The sequence below is a fragment of the Leiobunum rupestre genome, chromosome 8 (assembly GCF_980474605.1).
Source record: "Leiobunum rupestre chromosome 8, qqLeiRupe1.1.hap1, whole genome shotgun sequence".
Lineage (NCBI taxonomy): Eukaryota > Metazoa > Arthropoda > Arachnida > Opiliones > Sclerosomatidae > Leiobunum > Leiobunum rupestre.
In genome coordinates this window covers 11,715,405-11,725,651 of record NC_143391.1, presented here as the reverse complement: position 1 = coordinate 11,725,651, position 10,247 = coordinate 11,715,405, and positions in this window count along the sequence as shown.

The following is a 10,247-nucleotide window of genomic DNA, read 5'->3' as shown; positions in this document are numbered from 1 at the left end:
CCACAGGCGTAAGTCATCCTGTGACTTTTAAGACCTTTTAGCGGGTGACCTGGTTAAATTTCGTAAGAGTGTGGTGGCATGCCCTTCATGTCACTCGAACGAGTAGCTCCCTATACACTAACTTTTTTTTTTTTTAAAATAGAGCTAATACCCAAGGCACCACCTTCGACCACATAAGCAATGTTGCTTGTGCGTGATCAAGTAACAGGTGGCCGGGTTTAAATGCGTAGGAGGGTGGTGGCAAGCCCTTCATGCCACGCGAGCCAACAGCTCCCTACACTAACTATTACCGTTAACCTCAGCAAGTTTTTATGGGAAGGGGAAACCGAAGACCTCGGTGGAAAACCTCTTTAACCAATGGGTAATAGTTAGTGTATTGTTACCATTGACCTCTACAAGTTTTTATGGAAAGGCGAAACGAAGATTTCGTATAAAAACCACTTTAACTAGTGGGGAGAGAACTTACAAACTCAACGCTGAAGTAGTTGTTCCGAGTTCTCACCCAGTGCCAAAAGTTGGGATCGAATCCGGCTCCTCTTGCTGCGAGGCGAGAGTGTAAGCCACTCCGCCACCCCAGGGGTGTGCTAGGTCTAACTTGTTGCTACATTGATAAACCATTTTAATAGATTCTTATTAAAATAGCGTATGACTTCGAAAATAATGCCAACATAGTACATATAAATATTTTATCTGATAACTCCTCAATTTTTGCAAATACGCTTTTTGAAAAGCTGTTCTTCCCTTTCTTTTTAATTAAGCTCTTTTGACATGTTTGAAATTTTCCATATTTTAATCTTCCATTGAATGATAGGAGCGGGTATTATTTTTAATAGTCAAACGCGGTAGTTGGCGGTGTTGTTTTAGTCCGATTTTAATTCTGGAGGATAAAGCGGTCCCGGGCGAGATAATCCTCACCTCGAGTTGGAAGTTTTAATTAGCTTCCTAAACTTGCCCCTGGAAACTTGTTGAGGCGTTTGGCGCTTCTCGAGTTCGCGTATCTAACGCGCCAGGATTGAAAGCACCGTGTTTTGGTTCTCTTTCCGAAAGTCAGGTATAATGAGATTTGCTTAATGACTAGGTACTTTTTTGCTGAACAGAAAGAGCGACGAAAGCGTTTGACTGAATGAGTGTGTTGGTCAGCCCCTCTTCAAGCCGCGGATCTTCCATCTCCGGATTGCTAGGCCATTCGGTTCGTCGCGCTTCCTTACCTTCTCGGTTCACGATTTAGCTCTAAGTAGGCAATGGCTCTACGAGACTATAGACCCAGAAGTGTCGGAGTTTCAACGCGTCATAAAGTTAATTCGCTCTTAAAAGATTTTCGGAAGAAGAAAGTCAGGGACGTCAGGTTCGACGCTGAATACCTTTCGAGAGCGGTTTTCATATCTTCAACCGCGTAATGCTGGAAACTAATCCTATTATTCGTTCTGTAAGGTCTAGTGATCTTTATTTATTGAAGATTAAAGCAATTAGGGTAGCTGCTATGACAAATATCCCAATTATTTTAGAATTTATTTCCTTAATTCTTTATTTTTCCAATTGTCCAATTATTTTTCTAAATCCACCTGATGTATTTTACGCTTCGCACAGTTGAGAATAAATCGTATTTCACGCGTATCTGGATTTTCATATTTGCCAAGACCTAAATTTGGCGTTTGAAGCGACCCGCGATTTTAATTGTGTACTTGCGTTATTCTTTTGGATTTTTAATTATATACTATGTGATTAATTATCGAGGATTTTAAATACTGTTTCATCACGCAAATGTACTACACAATTTCTAAGAAAATGTTTAAGGCTCTTTTTATATTTATTTCAAATAAGACTCGTAAGAGCTCCGCGCTGGAAAAACGCGTACCCTTCGAATTTTCGACGTTAGTTTAAGGGTTTTATAGAAAGTATTTGTTGATAACCGGGTATTTTGGGCGATGGAAGTTTATATAGTAAGCGCGTTTTTCGGCAACAATTGAGGAATGATTGGAAGACAGCTGCCATTTCTGAAATTGCCTCTAATCCTATAAGCAAAGGAAAATAAGAAACTGGATAAAGTAGAAAATAAGAGACTATTCCTGGGTGGCGCGAAAGCCTGACGTCCCCAGTTCCCAGATTATTTTCTTCTTGTAAGCTTGTTAGACAGGAATACAATTTCTCCTACTTTGTACTTCATCGTTCTAAAAGTCCTCGATTTAAACTGAATACGTTGTTTCGAGGACTTCTACTAATGGCATATTACGTTTGTTTTCTCAATAGAGAATTTATTTACCCTAACTATGACGTATTAGCGCTAGATAGCGAACAGTTCGTCTAGTTTAACCTAGTTTAGTACATAGTTTAACCCGTTGGATTGAAGAATCTTACGTAGGTAGGCAACTACACCTACTATCATTAGGCTTATTGAAGACCGTGATAGCCCAATCAGTTATAATGGCTACAATTGAGAAATACTTATTTTAGGGCTGTGCGAGTAGTGTTTTTAGGCAATCGAGTCGGGTATCGAGTAATATTGAAATCGAGTCGAGTAATCGAGTACTTGATTTAGGGGAAAATTTCCCTTATTCGAGTCGAGTAACTAAAAAAACCTTGACTAATATAAAGTAACTTTTAATGCTGAAAAATATTCCTTTAATTTAAATGAACCACAGTTTCCACAACTTTGTACACTGTGAAAAATAAAGGTATTTCGTTGGTATTTTAAAATACCAGAAGGTTTTTCGAAGTACCATTAAAGGTATTATACATATTTCTTCTATTCCGTGGTTCGAAAAAATCCCATTATAGGTTTTTGTCCATAATCAGTATTTTTCTATGCCTTTCTTGGTATACCTCGATTGTTGTGGTATGAAAATCTCTCTTTGGGGTTTTTCGACTAATCTCAAGAGAGAGGCAGAAATATCTCGTCCTTTTGTCCAATGACTTTTAATACCCGGTAACCCCCGCGGAGAGTAGTTTTCATGCGCAGACTGATATACGAAAATAGAGACTTCCTGACCCCAGCGTTTCCAGACGTACTATAATTTTCGCAAATGTCGATAATTTCAAGCTAGTTTTGGTGGCGTACTATAGTTTTAACTGCGTACTATTAGTACGCAATTTTCGACAATTACGCTAATGTGTACTAAAATTGTACTATAATTTTCGGATTTAGCGGAAGCACGCTCATCAATCCAGCCATTGGGACTTTTTACCCACCAAAAGCTGCTGAGCCCTCGCTACGCGAAATTTCCAGTTTCTGTTCAGTCCGGTCACGGCCAACTTAGATCAGCTCGCTCTCTCGCCGAAAATTGGCTGTAATAATTTTAAAAGTGATATTAAAACCAAGTGAGATTTTTGGTTCACACAGTGGATATTTCCACGGCCAAGATATTTCAAAAGTAACAAATAAATATTTCTTGATTTATTTCTTGTTTCGTTCAAGTTTGTTTATTTCAATAGTTCGAACTTTATTTTGAGCTTTTACGATATTAAAAATCGAGGCATGTCTAAAAAAGTATTAAACCCGACTACACGCTAAAGCGCGATAATTTTTAGGGTTAAACGATAATTTCCTCGGCCTAGTAATTTGATTTTTGGGACCTGCCAACGCTGCTTGACCCAGATCACGGCCAACTTTGATCACGCGCTGTTAGCGCTACAGCGGCCAACATATTCGTCGAAATTCCGCGAGCAGGGATTTTCCCCCTATAAACTGTATTATAACGTGTAGGAGTTCAGCGCCACGCTCGGTTTTTATATTGGCTTCAATGTTAAAACTATTATAAAAATAATAATCCGCTAGGGGCGCTCACGTCATACACATCTATTATTCTTTTGCTCATAGGTTAACACAGAAACGTCAACGAATGAGATGGCCGCTGTAGCGCGAGAGATCGAAGTTGGCCTTGCCCAGATAAATTATTTTGGGAAAATCGGGCAAGGTCGGCGAGGTGGGCGCCGGACAACAAACGTTTACTTGCGAACGCCAATCTATGACCACATCTCGATCAGTGTATTTCTAAATTTTCTTTCAACTTTATTTCGCTGAAATTTTGCATCGTGGGATATTAAGTTTTAGAAGGTAAATCTTTACTGGTTATTTTTAACAATAGGTACTTTTGGTTTTTGTTTATTTTTTTAGGTATATTATTTGTCAAGGATTACAGTAATGCCAAAAGTTTTAACCGCAATTTATTATTTAGAAAGATGTGATAAATATAAAATTGTTACTAGCCACTAATTTTTACCTCGAAAATTACGACATATTTCGAGATTTTTCTACGTGTTGGATGAGGTAGGACTGATGACGAAATAGATTTAACAGCAAGATATTACTAAATATAAGAAATATTGAGTAAAAGAGAACCAAAAGAACGCACAAAAACAAAACCGCAATGAAATTTGGACAAGGTAAAGTAACCGAAATCAACTTAATTTATCTGTCTAAAGCAAAACTACAACTGGCAAGTAAAAATTGTACATTTATCATATCTTTCTAAAGAATAAACTGCGGTTACAACTTTTCAGCGTTGCCAGATCGAAAATCTGAAATTATCGTATCTAGGCCAAAAAATTATCTATTTTCCTGGAAAAGTATCGTACATTTCTTTTTGGCGATAAATTTTAATTGATACATAAATGCATTGAATTTAGATGATTTTTTAAAGCACTACAGGAGTTTTAATTCAGGGAAATAAACAAAATGTCTATTATCATTATTAACTGAACTTAATATGTTTAAAAATGTATTTAAAAATGCGGTAATAGCTAGGAGTAATAAACTCACACTCTGGACTACGCGTACAGAAAATGTATATAATTCATTTTTAAGTAGAAAAGTTATATAAATTAATAATAAAATATAAATCGTTCGTAGGTTTTTAAAAAAATCTAAAGACTATCGTACATTATAGTACTTTGAGGCAGAATTATCGAAATAATGGTACGATATCGTACGCCATGAAAATTATAGTACTCCCTAAAAATTTTTATTAAATTATCGCACTGTGCGATAATTATCGTACGTCTGGCAACGCTGCAACTTTTGGCATTACTGTAATACCTGGCGAATAATAATAATAAAAAAAAAGAAACAAAAGTACCTATTGTTAAAAAATCCCAGAAATTTTTTTTTGAATAAATCCAACCACTTAGAAAAATATAATAATAATAATAATAATAATAATCAGCTAGGCCAATACCCAAGACACCACCTTAGGCCTAAGTCATCGAGCGACTTTTAATGCCTTTAAACAGGTGGCCGGGTTACAATGCGTAGGAGGGTGGTGGCAAGCCCTGCATGCCACGCGAGCCAACAGCTCCCTACACTAACTATTACCGTTTCATTTAACAAAATAGTCAAACCTTTTTAAGAAAAATTAAATTAACAGCTAAAGACTTCGCAACTGAACAAAAAATTGCAGGTAAAGGTTTTAAACTATTTGGAAGTAACTATAATAATATCTACCTTATTCCTCCTTTAGAAATGGAAGTAATTGTCAGTTTAATGCTACTACCATTGATTTTCAAGGAAGACCCGAATTTTCTATTTACTTTCAATGTAAGTACAATTTATTTCGTTATATCATAGCAATGTTTTGTAGTGTGTTTACTGATATTAGTCATTTTAAATCGATAAAAAGTTTAAAACATTAAAAACCCTTAAAAAGTAATTTATGTTTCAATTTTTTATTTTTCCGATTTGCGGAAAATTTTCTGGAAATGTTTCCGCTTTTTATTTTTCCGGAAAATTAACAACACTAGAATGTAATTTTAGAAACTGCAGAAATTTGATCAGGAAGTTTGATTAAAGGGTTTGTCACCCTGTTCATGACCTACTATACTCTCCAAAATTGGCAAAAACATTGGAATTTATACAGAGAGCTGTTTTAGAAATAGAACCAAACTCGAAAAAATTGCCACAAACTATTAGACTACGTGCATAACCCACGAGAAATGTAACTAGGTTTTTTTGAAAATAAGATGTACAGTCCTGATCAAAAGTTTCTGGCCGTTTTTGTTTGGCAGTCAATTTGTTTCTATTTTAGGTAGAGAGCCGAGTGAGGGCTTCACGGAAAGAATACCCTCACGAAAATATTATGCCGGTTACGATAATGCGCTACCACTAGTAGGGCACAACCCATACCGGAAATAGTAAAACCCCTCCGAAATGGCGTCACGAAAACATTAGTATAGTTTGTCGTGTTTACGCTCGTTTGACGCGTTATCCTATTTAAAAACCAAATCGGGGTTCACGTTTCTAATCGGAATTGTGGTTGAAAAGTTATTGAAGAAATAGTGACGACGTAAAACACGAAAATTAACCCTAATTGGTTTTCAAGTGAAACAAAAGCAAACGTGAAAGTAGTAATATTTGAAATAATATCGCGCGAGACCATTTATTTAATAAATTATAATTATAAATTTTAATTTAAAAATCCCAAAATAAGGTTTCTAAAATACTTTAAATGGTATTTATGTGTACCTCATGCTTCAAAACTATACCTTTTAAAGGTGTTTAAAAATCCCAAAATAAGGTTTCTAAAATACTTTAAATGGTACTTATGTGTACCTTATGCTTCAAAACTATACCTTTTAAAGGTGTTTAAAAATCCCAAAATGAGGTTTACTAAAATACTTTAAATGGTACTTATGTGTACCTCATGCTTCAAAACTATACCTTTTAAAGGTGTTTAAAAATCCCAAAATAAGGTTTCTAAAATACTTTAAATGGTATTTATGTGTACCTCATGCTTCAAAACTATACCTTTTAAAGGTGTTTAAAAATCCCAAAATAAGGTTTCTAAAATACTTTAAATGGTACTTATGTGTACCTCATGCTTCAAAACTATACCTTTTAAAGGTGTTTAAAAATCCCAAAATAAGGTTTCTAAAATACTTTAAATGGTACTTATGTGTACCTTATGCTTCAAAACTATACCTTTTAAAGGTGTTTAAAAATCCCAAAATGAGGTTTACTAAAATACTTTAAATGGTACTTATGTGTACCTCATGCTTCAAAACTATACCTTTTAAAGGTGTTTAAAAATCCCAAAATAAGGTTTCTAAAATACTTTAAATGGTATTTATGTGTACCTCATGCTTCAAAACTATACCTTTTAAAGGTGTTTAAAAATCCCAAAATAAGGTTTCTAAAATACTTTAAATGGTATTTATGTGTACCTCATGCTTCAAAACTATACCTTTTAAAGGTGTTTAAAAATCCCAAAATAAGGTTTCTAAAATACTTTAAATGGTACTTATGTGTACCTCATGCTTCAAAACTATACCTTTTAAAGGTGTTTAAAAATCCCAAAATGAGGTTTACTAAAATACTTTAAATGGTACTTATGTGTACCTCATGCTTCAAAACTATACCTTTTAAAGGTGTTTAAAAATCCCAAAATGAGGTTTACTAAAATACTTTAAATGGTACTTATGTGTACCTCATGCTTCAAAACTATACCTTTTAAAGGTGTTTAAAAATCCCAAAATAAGGTTTCTAAAATACTTTAAATGGTATTTATGTGTACCTCATGCTTCAAAACTATACCTTTTAAAGGTGTTTAAAAATCCCAAAATAAGGTTTCTAAAATACTTTAAATGGTACTTATGTGTACCTTATGCTTCAAAACTATACCTTTTAAAGGTGTTTAAAAATCCCAAAATAAGGTTTCTAAAATACTTTAAATGGTATTTATGTGTACCTCATGCTTCAAAACTATACCTTTTAAAGGTGTTTAAAAATCCCAAAATAAGGTTTTCTAAAATACTTTAAATGGTACTTATGTGTACCTCATGGTTCAAAACTATACCTTTATGAAAGGGTATTTTATAATACTTTCATAGAAAGGTTTTATTTTGCACTTTAAAAGGGTCGTCTGGGGACGCAACGTAAAATACCTTTTTTGGTATTAAATAGTCATATGTTTTTTCACAGTGTATGCACAACTTATTGCCCCGTTAAAAGTTGTAAAAACCCCTCTTTGAACTTTGAGGCAACGAGGATAGAAAAAACAAATACTCGACGAGATTAGAGAGCAGCTTATTCGAGTAATCGGGTACCCGAATATGCAATTTTTAGGTACTCGGTAATCGACGAGTATTCTCCAATTACTTATTCGAGGTCGAGTTCGAGTACTCGACCCCAAAAAAGGCTGAGTACTCGATTATGTCCGAGTACTCGCACAGCCCTATTTTCAATTCAATTCAATTTAATTCAATTCAAATTTTATAAAGAATACCACACAAAATAGTGTTACACACAAAAGGTTACGGCCAAGTCTTAAGGCCCATTTTCATGCTCGCTGGTAGCGGATAAAAATAATCAAAATTCGCATCCGCTACTCGCAAGCGTGAAAATAAAGCTAAAGTATCTGTTTGAAACAGATCGACGCGGAAAGTGAAAAAGTGTATAGCTGAAGCGGATTTTGTCGATTTTTACCCGCTACCAGCGAGCATGAAAATGGGGCTTAAAAATACTTTTATTGAATTCTACTTTACGAATACACGTATAATTTCATATATTATTTCAACACTACCGAAATCTGCGCAGTGACCCGAACAGAGAGCTTCTCCGTAAATTAAACCATTAATATTACAGTTGTTGCCTATTCACTCGTATACTTCGCTCTTGCAAATTGAAATTGTCTGAGATCCTCGAAACGTTGTAATTAATTCTAAATTGTACAGCTACAACGTGCCGTTTTGTGTAAAAAGTAGTTCTATCTCTCGCAAAGCGATCCATTCTGTTTTGTTAGTTTGACAACAAACTTGAAACGTGCCACAGTTTATTTGCTAACTGCTCGGTCGAGCTTTGAACTAATAATATAAGAGATCGCTACCACGTGGAATCGAAATGGTCAGTCGAAATAGCGTAGACTCAACCCCTTTCCTACCTTTTACTACATTATCTAGCGAGTTCGCGTCTCCATTCCGTAATATGGTAAGGCAAATAATTCAAACGCCCGTTTTCCCAAGTGCCACTTTTCTCCTCCCCAATTCGAAAAAATGATAATACTATCCTAATATATTTTTAAAGCTAAAATTATCTCCACCCGACGACATTGAATAAAAAATGTATCCATAGTGGAAGTATAAAACACCCTGCAATTCTAATCTCCTGTTTCTTTCGTTTCTGAAATCTTAAAAGTTTTCCAACGTTTTTAAGTAGATTTTTTCTTATATAATATTTTTTTCCTTAAGTTTTCCCGTTTATGCTTCTGTAAATTTTTACTCTTATTTCATCCTCTTTTTTTGGCCGCGTTCCTTTGAAAGAAAACTTAAACATCCTTAGCCAAAATCCCCATGTCGTAGGAATAATTTCGGGCAAAGTTATTTTTTCGTCTATTTACATAAATACGATATACAGTAGCTTAATTTAGCCGCGAAGTTGAAGGTTCTTAGATTAAATAGAAAGTTAGAAACCGTAATTTTTATCACTTTTTCCGCGCGTGAAAAACACTAGCGTCTATTCAATCTCGGTAAAGAATGGATTTTTGACAGCATCTACGATACGGATTGTCATCGTCGAAAGCGTTGGAACGCGCGATACGTCGATGTGCCGGTTTATAAATATAGTTTGATCTTCAACGAAGGACCCCACGGGCTTCCCCGCTAGAAGAGTTTCCGTAACTTTCTCAGGGAAGCGAAAGGAAGTCCAACCGAGCTAGAGAGAAAGGAGATAAAAAAATCTTAGTCGTATTTCCGGCTAATATCTATTTTTTACTCCTGTTATGGCGTTTCCTAATGGTATCTGTCTTGGCCGAAGTGTTCTCGTTGGTCTCTAAAGGGAGCAATGGCCCTAAGAAGCCTTTTTTCGCCGGATTCGAGCACCCAGAAAGCTTTTCCGTATTATCGCGCTTTCGTGGAGACTGAGGTATGACGATTGAGGCGCTTGGCCCATCGGAATGGCTCCGCGGAAAACGCTATTAGCCATTGGCCATTCTTCGGCCGCTGTCTTCACTTTTACCAGTTTGAATCGATTTATAATCGCCGAAACTCGCGGTAGTTATCCGGGCTTATGGCTTTACGGTATGCTCAAACGGGCCATTAGGGCATTCTATCCTACGCTTTATTCTGTTTTTGTTAGACTGAGATTGCTACGATGTTATTATTATAGATAACTTTCCTACAATGTTTTCTTCGTTAAACGGTCTTTTTATAGACCTTTGACTTTTGGAATAGAGTCCTTTTACGCGGGAAGGCCAAGATGTCCCTATCTTAAATTGGTTAAAAAAGACGAAAATGGTTTAAAACAGGGCTGCCCAAATGGGCGT